Here is a 16,925-nt window from a genome sequence, read left to right on the forward strand (position 1 = left end):
TTATAGCAATGTAGACAGGTATGAAGGGCTAACCTTAACAAATGTCTAATACAGAGTGTTCCTAACCGAATCTAACATCCTACGTATAAATTTTGCATCCTAACATTTTTGAGGGCGTAGCTGGACAATAAGGATCTGACACCGGTTAACGATACGGCAAGGTCGTTAACCGGTGTCAGATCCTTATTGTCCAGCTACGCCCTCACGTATGAGTGCGCATGCGTGACAGGGCCCGGTTACCGGGAGAGTATGTCCCTCTCCTGGTTACCCCACACGCTCCGTGAACTCCATTAAACCAAAAAGGAGGGCCCTTTCACTCGTGCTGTTTGATGACGTCATAGTGTATGTGCGGGGTGGCTAACAGCCCAAGGAAAGCGTGACTCTCTCCCCCGCACCCTTCCAACCAAGCGGATATCCTGCACCTGAAGTTCTAGGAGAGACCATTGGTCCCTCCCCCTGGGCAACCCCATTCGAGAATGGTGCCGCCCCTAAGGACCTTAAATTGCTGCTCACCGATCATGACCTTACCGCCACAGGCCAGCATAGTTGACCGACTATCTGCCCCTCCCCCCCAAAATTCCTACACTGAAAGGTCATACCTACCTCACAAAACCCTCTAACCATGCCAATATGTTCTTCGTTAGTAACTCATTGCCTGCCTCAGTCAGGTGGACCCCATCCTGTAAGTAGAAATGATCCCCCCAGATGCACCCATGTGGAATACTCTGCAATTGAGGTGTTCGGAACAGTTTCTATATCTTGTTGTTGAACCTCTTTACCGAGTGATTCAACGCCCTAACTGAGTCTCCCCCCTCCACTGCAGTCTAGGTATCAACTGAGACCATACTATGGTGCAGCCCGGGAGCAACCTCGCCAGCCAACCCGCTGCAGAGATAATCTCTTCTAACAGGACCCTTCTGCCAAGCGTTACCAAATCGTTTCTCCCCAGGTGTAAGATAACAACTGAGGACGGTGGGGCGTGCTTGTTGAGTAATTCTGAAAAGAAACGCCTAAGCTGATTAAGGCAGAGCCCCCCTTTACCATGAAAGGAAACCTTGAAACCCCCATGCTCTGCCCTCAGTCGTCATCTGCCTGAAGGGAAAACTGGTTTAGCACGTTTAACATAGGAATGACCAACAACCCATACTACATGTGTCCTCATTCGGTCTTCTTGCGTTCGCCGTGTTGATGATGGATGCTGTTGATGACCCGGTACCAGTTTCCGCCCTGCGTCACAGGCTCGAGAAACTGAAAGATAAACAGACAACAAGGCAGGTGTCAGGGTGATTTAGTTGTACCTTACAACATGTGAAGCCGCACATAACGCTTATAGGTGTCGGAATACCATCTTCCAATCCTCTTTACACTGTTGGCATGCAACCCTCTCGCTGTTGCTTCAGTGGCCGCCCCCATTCAGAATGAATGTGTCCCAAAATCTTTGGGGTTCAAACCCACCTTGCTGATTGCCATTGCCAACACTCGTTTGAACCGAAACCTGGTCAATGGGGTACCATCTGCATGTATTAACAATGTTCCCATTGCCACGCCCACCTGTTGCCTGATGAATGCCTCTACATGTGCCACAGGGCAACACGGATTGGTCGGCGCCCGGTATAATACCAGGCTATTCCCCCTGGGCCTCCTGGTCAGTTTTTGATTTCCGTATGTTTACCCACATTGACTAACCCCTTATCTTAGTGTCGTCCAGCTGGAGACCACCTAACGTGTCCAGTTTGTTGTTAGCCACCAGTTCACTTACCCGCAATGCCCCATAAAAAGCCAGGGAATATGCGGCTTTATATAGGAGTACCTCCCCTGGGGAGCTACACATGTCAGACAAGGCATCCAATACAACTGCCAACCGTTCCAAACCTATTGGTTGTCTGGAATCGGCGCTGCTTGCTTGTAGGCGTCGCCACCCCCTCAATGCCTTCCGCACTATAAAACGGTTTTGGGATCCTTGGCACCTTTTAGCTGCGCAAAGAAAGAGACGGCCGCTTTATGTCTGCTAGCTGTCACCGCTGAGTGCCCCTCTCTGTGCAATGTGCCCATGTACGAGGTAAAAATCCCCTCCAGCTCCCACTTAGCCTCCCAGTCCTGTCCCAAAAAACAACAATAAGACATAAACGCTCCTTCGTAGGCTGTCCTGGTCCTGGGTGCTAGGCTGGCTGCCACGAGGTTCTGTAGTTGGGGGCACCAATTTGCCAAAGTGTTGTTGGGAAGTGTGCTGGTGCAGCCTCTGCAGATGGAAGGTGTTCTCTGAATACCTGCATCTTAAAGCGAGAGAGTGCATCAGCTGCATTGTTCAAGACCCCTGGGACATGTTTGGCCCTAAACTGTACATTCAACTTCAAGCATCTTAGCACAATCTCCTTCATGAGGAGAAGTATAAACTTACACCGCGCCGCCTGTTGATTGATACATTCCACTACAGTCATGTTGTCTGACCAGAAGATCACAGATTGGTTGGACAATTGTTCAGGCCAGACCGTTAGTGCAACCCATATTGGAAAGAGCTCCAAAAACCCGATGTTCACAGTCAAGCCGCCTTCCTCCCACCACTCCGGCCACCGTTGTGCCACCCACTTGTTGCCAAGTATGGCACCAAAACCCACATTGCCAGCAGCGTCAGTCCATAGATCTAACTCGGCCGACGTAGTGGGGGGGCCGCTCCACACCACTCTGCCGTTGAAATCCTCCAGGAATGCCATCCATATTTGCATGTCCTGGCGAACATCAGCTGACAGTCTAGTGTGATGGTGTTTGACCCGCAGGCCCTTCATGGCCTGCGCGATTGAGCAGGAAAAGGGGTGTGCCATAGGTATAATTTAGTGCGAAATTCAGCTGTCCCACAGTCTGCTGCAGCTGCTGTAGCGTGACTTTCTCTTTGACCAAACATTGCTGTAGGGCTTCTCTGAACTTCATTATCTTTTCTTTGGGTAACCTGATACAACCTTCTACTGAGTACAATTCAATGCCTAGGAATTCCAAAGATGTTGAGCTTCCCACCATTTTTCCTGGCGCCAGCGGGACCCCAAAAACCCGCATGAGCACGCAAAATTCCTGCAATGCCCACGCACACTCCTGTGAGCCCGCTGCCCCCAGCAAAAGAAAGTCATCCAGGTAGTGCATCACATGCTGATGCCCTGTTGCTTGCCTCATAACCCATTCCAGGAAGGAACTGAATGTCTCAAAGTAGGCACATGACACAGAGCAACCCATGGGCATACACACATCCATATAGTATTTGCCTCAAAGGAAAAACCCAGCAGGTGTTCATCCAAGGGATGTACTGGGAGCAGTCGGAAAGCTGATTCAATGTCTGATTTCGCCATCAATGCCCCGGGACCCAGAACTTTCAACATCTCTACTGCCTGGTCAAAAGACGCATACTTGACGCTGCAAATGCCCTCGTCAATTGCGTCATTCAAAGATGTGCCCCTAGGTGCCGAGAGGTTATTTATGAGTCTGAATTCGCCCTTTTCTTTCTTTGGGACAACCCCGAGGGGTGAGCAGACAAAATTAGGTACAGGGATGTCAGTGAAGGGGCCCGCTATCCTACCCAGGCGCAGCTCCTTCTCAATTTTTGACGCCACTACAACTGGATTGTGCTTAACTGACAGATGGTTCCTACATTCTGGCGTCCTGGTATACCCCCCCGCTGGAATGCGGAAACCATGTGAGAAACCTTCCTGCAGCATCCTTGCGGAGGCATGGTCTGGGTACCTGTTCAGCCAAGGAAACATAGCCAGTACGTCAATGGGTGAGTGAGCGACCCGCAATGTTTCCCCCCTATTCCTGTTTCCCGAGGTGTCACCCTTCGAACGGCATGCTGTTTCTGGGTGGGAAGAGTGGCAGCATATGTAACATGCATGTCTGAATTTGCAAGTGCCCGCTGCCCTAGTGCATGTTCGTCTGTTGAAGTCCCAACACATGCCCTTATGATCCCACTGCCTCTGGTCTTACCGGTCGCATCACCCCCCTGCGCTGGCCGAAAGGGCTGCTGGGATTTGGTGGGATAGCCTTTGTTCCCGCTTGCGCCCACCCCCGCTGCCTGACCGCCTGAAAACTGCCCATACCATGAAATGGAATCTACCTTATCCCAGGATAATGATTGGTCAAATTCTCTAGCTTTCCTGAAAGCTATGTCATACTCTTTCCATCCATCCCCCCCATGTTTGTCACTGAACATTGTAATCCTACTCTGGTAACAAGCCATTTCTGCCTGCAAGTTGGGTGAACGTTCCGCGGTGATTGCCATAAATACAGAAAAGGCTCTAATCCAATTAATCAGTGTCTCCTCCACCCTGAATTTAGCCAATTGAGACCGCCATTCGCTAGGAAACATCCAATCTTTTTGTGACTTGGCATACTCCATCTTTCTGTTATCAATTAGCAATGAAAATATGTTCACATATTTGCCCGCCCAAATCAGCTCCTTCAGCCCTTGTGACACATGTTGTGCCAGGCTCTCCCTCCTGGAGGGTATTGTACCTTCGCCTAACACCGGCAAAGCAACCTCCTTACCATTTTCAGGGACTTGCGTGGGTTCTAAGCTCTTGTCTTTTCCCGCATCGCTGGCTGAACCTGTTGTTTGGGGAGAAATTGGTGCGCTTGGCACTCCACCACTACCCCTAGCCACCATGATCTTCGCTACCATTCTTTGGGCCTACGCCGAGGGATGAACCCCGGGAATGCTGCCGCTATCTGTGCCGCCAGTTCAGGGGGCACCTGACCAACCCCAGAGGGCTCACTTACCGGGGAGGGTGATGTTATTTCGTGCTCCGTGGATGGCGCCGGGAGTACCCCTGGGACACCTGGAATTACTGCTGGTATCACAGGTGGCACTAAGTTTGGGGGTGCCGGTGGCGTGGCTGGAGCCGGTGCCATCTGTATACTTATCAGGGTTGGCGGAGTTGGTGAGGGCACTTCAGGTAATGTGGGCACTCTGTCGGGGACCGTCCCGGGTGACCCCCCTACTACCCGTGACTTGGGGGCCCGAACATAGCTCTTCTTGGCTCTGCCCCGCTTAGGCAACGCATCTAGTTCCCCCCTGGGTTGCGGGGCACTATCACCCGCTTGGGTCTTCCTGATGGCCCTGCTTGAGCCTCAAACTTCTGACTCATCTCCACCACGGTCCTCCCCAACTGATCCACTTTCCCTAATCTCCTGCCCATCGCTGACATTCTGCGCATCATGGTCTGAAACATGAGCTCCATGCTGGAACTTTTTGCACTCCGCCTACTAGACATTCTTTCTCTGTGATTCACAAACCTACACTGCACAAAATGACACACTTATGGGCACGATGTGCCTTGTACCTGCACCAAAGTTGGAGGCTCACAGGCTGGCCGTAAGCACCACGCGACTGTGACCGCAACACACCAGCTAGCCTGGGTGCTTGGGCGAGCGCACTCTAGCCCGGCGGCCCGACAGAAGCAGTGAAATGCAGGCCTGCCCGTGTCCTCGGATCGCAATGTCCACCTTGCACTCTCCGGCAGCTCCGTCTGCAGCGCCTCCTGAATGTAGGCCTACGATGAGAGAAAAGTAAAAAAAACATCCTGACTCGAAGAGACAGTGACCCTTGCAGTTGTAAGACCTCCAAACTTAGTTCTTCTCAATATTCAAAATCAATGTAATCTTAATCACCCCTATCATTGCCCATTCCAATAGGCCCTGGCAGTAAAGTTTTAACAAAACAGCCTTTTAAATACTTATAGCAATTTAATTAAAAAAAACCTGTTGATACATAAACCTAGTTGACTTAAAATTCAAAAGCAACTGGGAGGCGTTCAGCTAGGGTCTCCCATCCAAGTACTAACCAGGGCCGACCCTGCTTCGCTTGTTTTTTGCTGAGGCTCAGCAATGTCACACAATCTCACAACACTTCAATCTGCCGCCATATAACAGTTGCTGCGTGAAAAATTCCCTCCTATAGCTTTAAATGTGGGCCAACCAGGAGCGTTCAACACTGGTCTCCCATCCAAGTACTAAACAGGGCCGACCCTGCTTCGCCTGCTGTGTGCCTTGGTAAACGATCTCAAATCCTGTCTGCGGGACTCGGAAATCGTTTTTTACCCGCGCTCCGAAGTGCTAATAAACCCCCAGCATGCCTCAAATACCTGCTGATTTTTGCAGCGCTTTACCAAAATGCCTGCTCCCTCCACGCCACGAATGCCGGGTGCAGACTCACTCGGCCCGAGTTGCGACCGCCGAAAACTGTGGATTTCCCCCCGTATGCCACGCTCGTAAAATGCCCTGCTTCCCGGTGAGGAGCTCGCGAAATGCCGCCTCCGCTAAGAGTCAATCCTAGAATAAAAAAGAGAAAAATTATTCAGCCCCTCGCTGAAGGGGCACGGAGCGAGCCTGGAGAGCGCGGGTGCAAGAGGGCGCCTCCCGCGCTCCCCAGGCCTTTTAAACACATCAGGCTACCGCCCTTGACCCGGAAGCACTCTTACTGCTTCCGGGTCAACGGTGGGGGCCTGCACCAATCGGTGGCATCCAGCCACGTCATCAGGATGCGGCAAGAAAGGGGGGGGCACGCCCCACCACCGAGGATACAGGGGAGGGGGAAGCCGGGCCCCGCCATATGTGCGTGGGGCCCGAGCGGCCCCCCTTTACTTAAGTGCCTTCTGTGAATACCAAAATGGTAGTAACTGTAAGCATGGGCGTAAAATCCGTTACGCTCGCGGATTTTTCGGATTTTCGGAAAATCCGCAATCCGCGAACTCTCGCGGATGTGGCGAGAATACGCAAATCCGCGCGAAGCGGATTTTTTGCTTGTGTTCGCACTGCTCGCGGTCCGTGAACGTTTAGGCGTTATTATTGCTCGCTTGCCTGTCTCAGGGGTGCTGTCTGTGGGGCTTCTAGGTTTTTGGGTTGTGTGAGCACCGCTGCCACATTTCTAATGTTGATTGCTTTTGTTTTGCAGAAAATCCACGCCGGGAAACTCCAGTTGGGGCCCTGCTGCAGAACGCCTTAGGACACTGTGAATTCCAGGTGGAGCCAGCCCTCAAACACAAATTACAGGTAAGATAAGCGTTTGGATGGGAGGTAGTATAATGGAGTATTAGGAGAGGCGAGAGAGTGACAGTGGTACTAGCAGTAAAGTCCTAGGGCTCTTGAATTAACAAACTCTGTGACAGGCATTTACTTTGAAAAACATTTGGCCTATTACACGTGAACCAACACGATGACAGTGTTCAGTAAAACGAACTTACTGCAAAACCACCACCCACCAGGCTCAAAAGTAGTAAAAAACAGGTATGCTCAGATAAAGTTTGAAAAAGTATATTTATATCCATAACAAAATAATCTCCCGCAAGACCCTCCCTAACCCCAAATAAATAGTCCATCAAAAGTCCCCAAAAAACCCAACTCCCAATTCCCACCCCCCAAAAGTCTCTAAAAAAGGGGCAAGGGACACTCTACGGATGCAGGTTGTTCACTTTGGCCTCCAGGGCATCATGCCTTAGGGCCAGGGCATCGTACTCCTCCCAGAGCATGGCGTGATCTAAGCGGAGGCCCTCCATCACCTTTTTGTACTCTTCCCATTTCTTGACCTCCGCCTCCAGGTTGGACACTCTGCGGAGTGCACGGCGCAAGCGAGCCTTTACAGTACTGTGAGGAGGTGCAGCCTTTGCTGCTCGGCGGTGGCGTCTTCCAGCACGGCTCTGGTTGGCTGGAGCACTGCGCTTACCGGCAGAACGTGGGGTCAAGGAGGAGGATGCAGAAGATGTTACATTTAATGCACTTGAGTGCGTGTCGTCCCCCTCCATTTCCACCAGCCGGCGATATTGCGCAACAGTGGCATCCAGCCTCCGTTGCCGGGCCAGTACAGCCAGCATACTCCTGCTCGGTTTTGCAGTTTTAGTATTACCAACTATATGAAGAAAGAAAGACATAATCTGTAACGAATGCTCTTTAAAAATATGATTAACACAAAATGATTCAGCAGGAAGTTGTGTCACAGTACAACTAGCAACTAGCCAGCGCAGTACAAATCTATTCAGGCCAGTATCATGGGCGTCTGCATGGAGGGGCAAATGTGGGGCGCTTATGGTTTGGTGCTCTTTCATATGAAAGAGATCTGGCAGAAGTGAGTGACTTTTCCTCTGAGCCGTTAACCACACCAGCAACCGTATCATCTGCACCAGGCCCAGGCGATATGTCTGTTTCCCTCTCTCTCTCTCTCTCTCTGTCTCCCTCTTTCTGTCTCCCTGTGTCTCCCTCTACCTCGCTGTCTCTCTCTCTCTGTCTCCCTCCCTCACCCTCCCTCTGGCTCCCTCCCTCTCTCTCTCTCTCCTTCTGTCTTCCTCTCTCTCTGCCTCTATCTGTCTGTCGGTCCCAGCCTGCTGTAATTACCATATTGTAATTTGTCACTGGGCCAGCACTGGATACACATCATGTGCTATCTAAGAGTCAGATAGTACCATGATCCAGCTTACCTGTACTCGCCACCACCACTGCCTGCTTCCTCACAGTCTGATTGTCCTCTGGCGCCGCATCCTCCACAGAGTAGTCCTCAGACTCGGAGTCGATCACGATCACGTCCGAGCTGGCCCCGCCACCAGATGTTCCACCTAAAAAATATATTTAAGACTGTTAGATTACACCACTCACTAGTATTTGGTTTAGGAATGAAGAAATTTGAAAACAACAGAAAAAATAATTGACTGTCTACTCTAGTCTAAAGTAAAAATGTCCCTCCTTCCAGGGAAGGCTGTTGTCTTGCTGCTTTTTTTTTGTCACAATTGATGAATGCTTGCTTAATTTTAACACACATCATTTTTCTCTGAACAGACAGACGCTGGACTTCTACGGACAAGAGCAACATCAACTAAACCAGGTGAAAGCTCGGCTCGACCACAAGAAATGTGTTCCATTACTCATCAACTCAGCACCAAGCACTTTTCCTTTTCCAGCTAACTTTATTTTAATATATGTGTTTACTTTTACTTTTAATAAAGCTTTTAAACTTGAATAGACTCTGTGGTTTTTGGTCCTCCAGACTAGAGTGACTGAGCGAAAGGTTTTGTAATTTTTCCAAGGAGGAGTCCGTGACGCTGACACTACCAGGTTTATACAGTGTGCCAAACACACCACTCTGAAATATTATGATTCTGGTCCTTGGTGTCCATAGTTTGGTTTGTGGAGAATTGTCCCTGCAACAGTAGTATTATTGATTTTGCTCCTATCTAAACACTGTTTCGAAAAAATTCAATTAGGAACGCTTGGACAACAATAGGTCCTCTATATTTAAATGAAAACTTACTGGGGCCAGCAAAGGAGCACTCGCCGCCCTGGCCTGCATCCTCCTCCTTTGGAGCCACTGCATCCGCTGTTTCTGTCCGCTTGCCCCTGGGCGGACCTGACGTACAACATGAAAGAAAGAACAGAAAAAATTGATGATTGCTGCTTGTCGATGTCCTTGTCAACCAAATCAAACATTTAGAAAGAACAAGAACCAACTATTTCAGCCAAAAAGAGGGCTACAAAGGAAGGACTGCACCTGAGCCTCTACTCTAGGGGCAGATTTACAAGCCCCTTGCAGCTCTTTTGCTCCGTTCTTGCGTCACTTTTGTGACGCAGCGCCACAACAAGAGAGGTGCCATGGTGTGGTGTATATTAACAACGTGACGCATATGGGAGATGCATCCCATTCTAAAGCCCTGCGCCATAAGGGAGCGTTCCAGCGCAAGGGAGGGCGTTCCTGCGCAGGAACGCATGCTAAAAGTGGCTATGGGGAATAGATAAAATTTCAATCAGTCATTTAGGACAATGATGCGTCACTGAAACCCTGCGCCTGCATGAAGCAGACTTACGGCTTGACGCAGCATTGCTGGAGCTGCGCCATCGTTGCAACGCAACTCCATCAATGAGCCGCCTTTACGGCACCGATGCGTAACGCTTCGGTGACGTTTTGGCACCATGGCGTGCCGCATTGAAAATACGGCGCACCATGGGTGGTGCTGGCGTGCCTCACACTTTGCAGGGATGCACAGGTAATTGCTAATCTGACACTTAGGGGCATACTTACGAGTTCTGAGCTGGACACCTCCAGATGTGCACCAGAACAAATGCGTAACGCAAAACTAACCTTGCGTCACGGCAGATGCGCCGCAATTACAATGCGGCAAACCCTGGCGCAAGGGTAGGCAGATGCATGACGCATCTCGTGACGAAAGAGGGGTGCATCTCTAGAGTCGTGTCGCAGGTGCGATGCAACTCTAGCAATGCTCAGGGCTGCCCAATACTCAACATACCGCATCAGTCCTTACGCCTGCTTCAAGCAAGCAGGCATAAAGAATTGACGTAGCAGCGTCGCGGAAGTGCCTGCGTTAAATCTTGTAGATTTCACGCAGGCACTTTTGCGAGGCGCACATCTGCCTGACCGCCCCCCCTCCCCCTGCGTGGGAACGCACCCATTGTGGCGCAGGCCCAGGTCTTAACGCACCGCCACAGAGAAGGAGAGCAGTGCACCTGAAATGCACAGAAGATTTTGAAATATTAATTTACCTCTCCTATCAATGTAATCAGCAGCATTATTGCTCTTTGTAAAAAAGTTAAAGCAAACATTTGCAATATTATATAACACACAGAGCAGGAGAAAAAACAGAGTAGTGAGTGATGAAAAAATTGCTACTACTACTCACCAAGCCCGGGGACCTCCACTCCCAGCAGGTCGAGCAGGTCGTGCTCCCGGTCCAGGATATCGGTCCAGCGGTGGGTCACCTGATTATAGGTGCGCTGGACCCCCGTGATGTTAAAAAGGGCCCGGCACACCTGCCCCCACCGCTTCCGTCGCTCCTGGCTGTTGGTATAACCGGCAGCGATCCTGCCGCCTGCCGCGATGGTCCTGGGGAGACGGCGCTGCACATAATAAACCAGTGAGCCCACCTCCTCAGGGCTGAAGATCTCCCTGGGCACCACCATTTCCGCCCTCAAGCGGCCACACGGGAGCCGGGCACGGGCTGCGGTGCCCGTCTTGGGCAGCTTGACAGCTGTCTTCACCATGTTCTGGGCAGGTAAGGAGATAAAATGAAAAAGAATAAGAGTAGAGAAGAAGGAAATAAAAGTTTAAAAAAGTAGTTGAAAAGTAAACAAAAGTAGACTAAAACACAAAAATATAGACCTAGAAAACAAGAGGGATACAAAAAAAGTTTAATAGATCAAAAAAAAAATAAAACAAGCAAAGGATGGCAGAGATATACAGAGGATAGAAACACCATGCCCAGACACATAGGAATGAATGAAAAAACAAGATGGCGCCCGAACACGTGCGTGTAAGTAAGTTCGCACGCGATTTCTCTCGCGAACTCGTGCGAACTTGTATTCGCAAGGCGTTCATCGCGCGAGATTACACATAGCGGGCGGAAACGGAAATACGTCACGCAAACAAAATGGCGGCGCCCGTACTCAACCTTGGGGTAACTCGCACGAGTTTGCGGCTTACACGATCGATTTCGCAAGACGCCTCGCCTCGCGAATAGGGCGAAATTACCGAAAAACGAGTTTTGCAAAAGCAAAACCAACGAGCAGGTGCAAAAGTTCGAGCTCATCATTTGTAACCATCTACCTGTAGTGCTTCCTGAAGGGGCCCTCCAGAATCCGGTTGCCTACTTGCAACTATTGTGTGACCCTGCTCTGACAGTCACAGAATAGTTACAAGTATGCCATTGCATCCTGTTAAAATTTTTTTACAATGCAACAAAAAGGAAAGGGAGCAGACAAGCAGGTGCCAGCCTTCATTAATGTCAGTTGAGGCTGGGCAGGTGTTGCGGTTTGCATAACTTAAAGCACTTAGCAGGTGTGCTTTGCTTTGCCTCAATAATGTACACTCACTGGTCAATCAGAGGGTGTTGTGATGACACCGAGGGTGGCATGGGTGTGCCAGCCAGAGGGTGGCATGGGTGAACCAGAGTGCCAGTGTTGACAGAGGATGGCAGTGCTTTGCTTTGCCCAAATAATGTACACTGGTGAACCAGAGGGTGCTGTGATGACACAGAGGGTGACATGGGTGAGCCAGAGGGTGGCATGGGTGACCAAAGAGAGTGCCAGTGGTGACAGAGGGTGGCAGTGATGAAGAAAGCCTTGCAAACAGGCTGGGCACGTAGAAACAACAAGTTCGCAAAACTGGCGACCCGACAAGTAAGTTCGCAATTTGCGAAATTGTACAAAACCCTCGCGAACTTGCAGAAACCCGTGCGAACACACACCCCCCCAAAAATCTGCAAATCCGCGAGGATTCGCGGATTTTGCGTATCATCGCAATCCGCTAATCCGCAAATACGCAAATTCGCGGATTGCGAATCCGCAAAATACGCCCATGTTAGGATTTTGTCTTAAGTTAGTTCTGTGAATAGGCCCTGTGTGTTTCAACAAATGGCACAAAATATCAAAATGAAAAGTGTTGTGCGAGCCTTCAGCATCGCCTGTTTGTCATGTGTGGTAAGAGACCATCTATTCCAAAACTCACTTGTAAGTCCTATAACTATTAATAGCAAGAAAACATGATCTAAATGTTCAATTTGAAAGAAGATAGCCAAATGTATAGTCAAGAAATGGAGTGTATAGTAAGCTCCTATAGCGTAATATGATAAAGGATTTCAGACATCTGTTGTGGTTCTCCCATTCGTCAAAACATCTAGAGTACCATGAAAGCCAAATCACAAAGGGAGTATGTGTAGTGAAATACACGAGCACTAGACGAGCCGTCAGATACGGACTTACGATTCAGATAAGAGCTTACCACAACTCCCTTAGTGTCCCTTTGTGAATTGGCTTTGATGATACTCTGGATGTTTTGATTGTATCTCTACTCAAACAAAATCCTGACTGTTTGGGTCTTCCTCATATGCACTAATATGTTCCAGACACATTTAGTGATTCCCAGTCGGGTCGCCTACCTCATTAATATTCATGAGGTAGGTCGCAATTTGCGACCCATTGTAAAAGACCTGTAATCACCGGGATGATGGCCTGCGGGAGTCAGCAGACCATCATGTCTGTGATGCTTTTTAAATTAAGCAATTGTTTTCTAAAATGCAGTCTGTTTTTATTAAAGAAAAACGGGATGCATTTAAAAAAGATAAATGAAAAGTTTCCTTTTAATTTTTTAAGAGCAGGCAGTGGTCCATGGAACCACTGGCTGCACTTAAAAAAATGTGGTGCCCACATCCATAAAGGGGTAGGGATCCCCTGGGGACCTCTTCCCGTTTGTGAATGGGTTACCATCTCCATCATCGGGGCGGTAAAATATGAATGTTTTGCAACCGCATTCCGGTCGCAAAACATTCATACATGCCACTGAGATTCACTATTAGGAAGGGATGCCCTTGAAATGCCCTTCCTAATAGCGACCACAAACCCTATTTTGCCAGTTGGTAATAGGTAACCGACTTGCTAAATAGGGTTAGTACATTGGAAAAGCCATTTTAGCAGTCTCAAACGGTCAGATTCTCCATTTGCAACCGCTAAAAGTGGTCATACATCTGGTCCTTAGAGCGTTCACATTGAGCAAAATTAAAAAAGTGATGTTCTAGCTAGTTTAATAAATACTAGCAACTGGTATTATGCTGGAGCTTTAATGAGGTCATATTTTCTTCCTTTGTGTGTTTATTTCCATTCTGCTATAAGAGAAATATCATGTGTATTTGTAAAGCACACGTTCACCCCAGCAACGGGGTATCTAGGCACTGAATTAACAGATGAATATTGTCACCCAACTCAATGGTACTCATTTTATTGACTTCAAATGGATGAAAGGCTGAGCGGACCTGCCAAGATTTGAACCTGTGCCCACGAGGCTGAACACAGACCCCTGCAGTGGATGCATTAGTCCACTGAGCCACCCGACTCCATGGAGTAACTGCATGCAAAACCATATTTTCAGTGCCACAACAAAGACCTTCCAGGCCAGAATGCCAGAACACATTCCCTCTGCATGGGAAAACAAGCAATGTTTCAGCAATGGTGGGTCTGCTAAGTGAGGTGCACTTTCAGGCCTTTGACACAGTGAGCTACATGAGGTTTGGGCATACTTATTGCACTTAGAATGTCTGACTTAATGTCGGACACTTTTAATTTAACTGCAAGGCCACATCTCCTCTACCTATGAAGATGAGTTCCAAAATATTTGCACCTTGAGACCTACAGCACAATGAACTAAGAGACCTACCATAAGCATCTCACTGTAAGAAAAAACAAGCATTGGCAAATCCTATAGCTCCTAGAACTCGTCTATGCAAGAGACTATTGGCTTTGGCTATATGTTTTTGCTATGCTGTGAGCAAGTGTTGCTGCTGTTCAGAATGGCTAACAATTAGTGGTGTGGAATGTCCTGGAGTGGAGTGGGGGAGTAGATTGACGTAGACTGGGTCTGTCTGAGTAGAGTGTAGTTGAGTAGAGTGTCCTAGAGTTGAGTAGAGGAAGTAGAGTTCAGTGGCAGAGTGTCATAGAGTGAGTAGCGTAGAGTGAAGTGGCATCTAGCACCCCATATTCCCTATAGCAGCATATCCTATACAAACCCATTCTGAAAATTCAGCTTGATAGCTAATATAAAACGTGGAATTCCAACTGCCACATCAAAGAAGCACATTTCAGATATCAACTTCAAAGCTTCCACCCTTTATAATGTTTTGAATTTTAAAAACAAGGGTCTTAAAAACTTAATATGACCGGTAATGTAAAAAACACAGTCCACTAATACATGGGGCAGAGAACATTTTACATTCATGGAGCAAGTACAAAGTCCATTACTGTCCCAAACAACATTACCCCATTTCCAGGACGAGAAAACTGGATCACACTCTATTCTCACTTTTAAAATGTCATTCCGTAATTTGGGATCGGGCATCTGGGCCCAATAGGGGTAAACTGTGTCCTTGTCAAGAGTAATCAATGAGAAGTTAATGGAAGGTTTCTTCCTCAAATAGGCCATGTCCAGAGAACTGTTAATCTTTCTCACAGAATCTCTCAGAACTAATTTAGTAGGAAAGGAAGACCAGTTTATAATTAAACCCAAAAGGTAAAGCAATTTTCAAAAATCTTCTGTCCTCTTCCTTATATCCTTTGCCCACCTTCGTCCACTACCACAAATTTCTTCCCAACACAATTTAGACACCTTTGGAGTTTCATTATCCATAGTTAACTAATTAAAGAACACCAGCACACAGGAAGTCGCCTGCGAGTTCCAGGAAACCAGGTTCAAATCTCTTCTAAAAATCTGAACCCTAGTTCTTGGTGCTAGCAATAGGAGTCTCCTAAGGATTGCACCCTCAATGGGATCCCAATCAGAGGAGGCATCAGGGGCAAGTACCTCTGCCTCGTACAACCCCAAAGGGGGTACATTCCCTTCATAAGCTACTATTAGGGGTGTGAGGGTCAAATCCCTATAATTCCGATTCAATTTAAGCAGGCACTCGGCTTGCTGCATAGACATCTGCTTAACACTCCCCATGTGAATATCCCATTTTAGATTTCTATTACAGGACAGCCCTACATATTTCCAAAATTTCACATCTTCCACTCCTCAGGCATTCAAAATCCATTTGAATGTATTCACTTTTTTCCCCAAATATCACCACCTTTGTTTTCTCCAGATTAATTTTAAGTGAATTCTCGGTGCACTATATGCTTCTAAAGAATCACATTTTCTCGGTAGACCAATGGGGGGTGTAGTCCAGCAGAACTAAGTCATCTGCATATAATAAAAGTAAAAAAAGTAAAGTCCACATTTGTAAAGCGCACAATCACCCGTAAGGGTCTCTAGGCGCTGGGGGCCGTCGGGAAGATTAAGCGAGCTATTGCCCAGAGTCACATGGTGCTGGGCTAACATGCCACCGGAGCCGGGGATCGAACCGTGGTCCCCAGATTCCAGCGTCAGTCGCCCTGGCCGCGGCGCCACACCTCTTCCAGAAAAACATGGTATACACTGTTTTTCAATCTTAGGGGAGAATGAATGCAATAATTCTATGGCTGTTGGAATGTCTGCCAAAAATAAACTAAATATCAGGGGACCTAATACACATCCTTGCCGAAGACTGTTCTGAATTGGATTTTTTGTGATAGTCTGCCAAATTTATTCAGCTCTATCTGTGCCTAAATATCCATATGTAGTCATTGTAGTGTGCTAAGAAGGCTACTTGGGAACTCCCAGGTCACAAGTTTCCCCAATAGAAGTCCCCTGTGTACTGTATCAAAGGCTGTACGAAAATCTATGAAACAACAGCACTGCCTTTGATTTACTTCCACAAGCTTCTGTATGATGGCCCAAAGAGCAAAACAGTGGTCTATGGTAGAATGGCCCTTCCGCAAACCTCCTTGCCCAATCGGTATAATCCTCTGCTCATAGGCCCATTCATGCGTCCGCGAGAGTAAGATCTTTGAGAATATCTTCACTGATATGTCCAAGAGACTAATGAATCTATAATGTGCAGGGTCCGAGCCATTCCCCTTTGTCAGGATTGGTTTTACAATTGAGCCCTTCCAGGCCCGAAGATAGTTGCCTGTTGCAGCTATCCAGCAGAACAGGAGGGAACAAACCCTTGCCCACCAGGAGCTATTGGTCTTAATTAGTACCAGGGGGATATTATTCGGGTCCGGGGGCTCTTGATAGTTTAATTCACTCAATTACCTCTTTAACTTCTTTCATTGAAACCCAGGTAGGAAGCAGCTTTATAGAGGTGGTGAAATTTCACTAGATTAATTTGGGGAGGTACCATATAAACCATCTAAGTATGCTGCCCAAGTATCCTCTGCAATCATACATGTAAGGGTCCCCCCATGGGGACTGGAAAATGTGTTTACTTCAACTAGAAATCTCGTTGGTCCACCACTTGTATAACCCTAATCATATCGTTCCACTTATTATGATAAAAAGATACCTTTTTCTCTTTAACCAACTACCTAAACAAACCCTTTAG

This window comes from Lissotriton helveticus, chromosome 6 (genome assembly GCF_964261635.1).
Source record: "Lissotriton helveticus chromosome 6, aLisHel1.1, whole genome shotgun sequence".
Classification (NCBI taxonomy): Eukaryota; Metazoa; Chordata; class Amphibia; order Caudata; family Salamandridae; genus Lissotriton; species Lissotriton helveticus.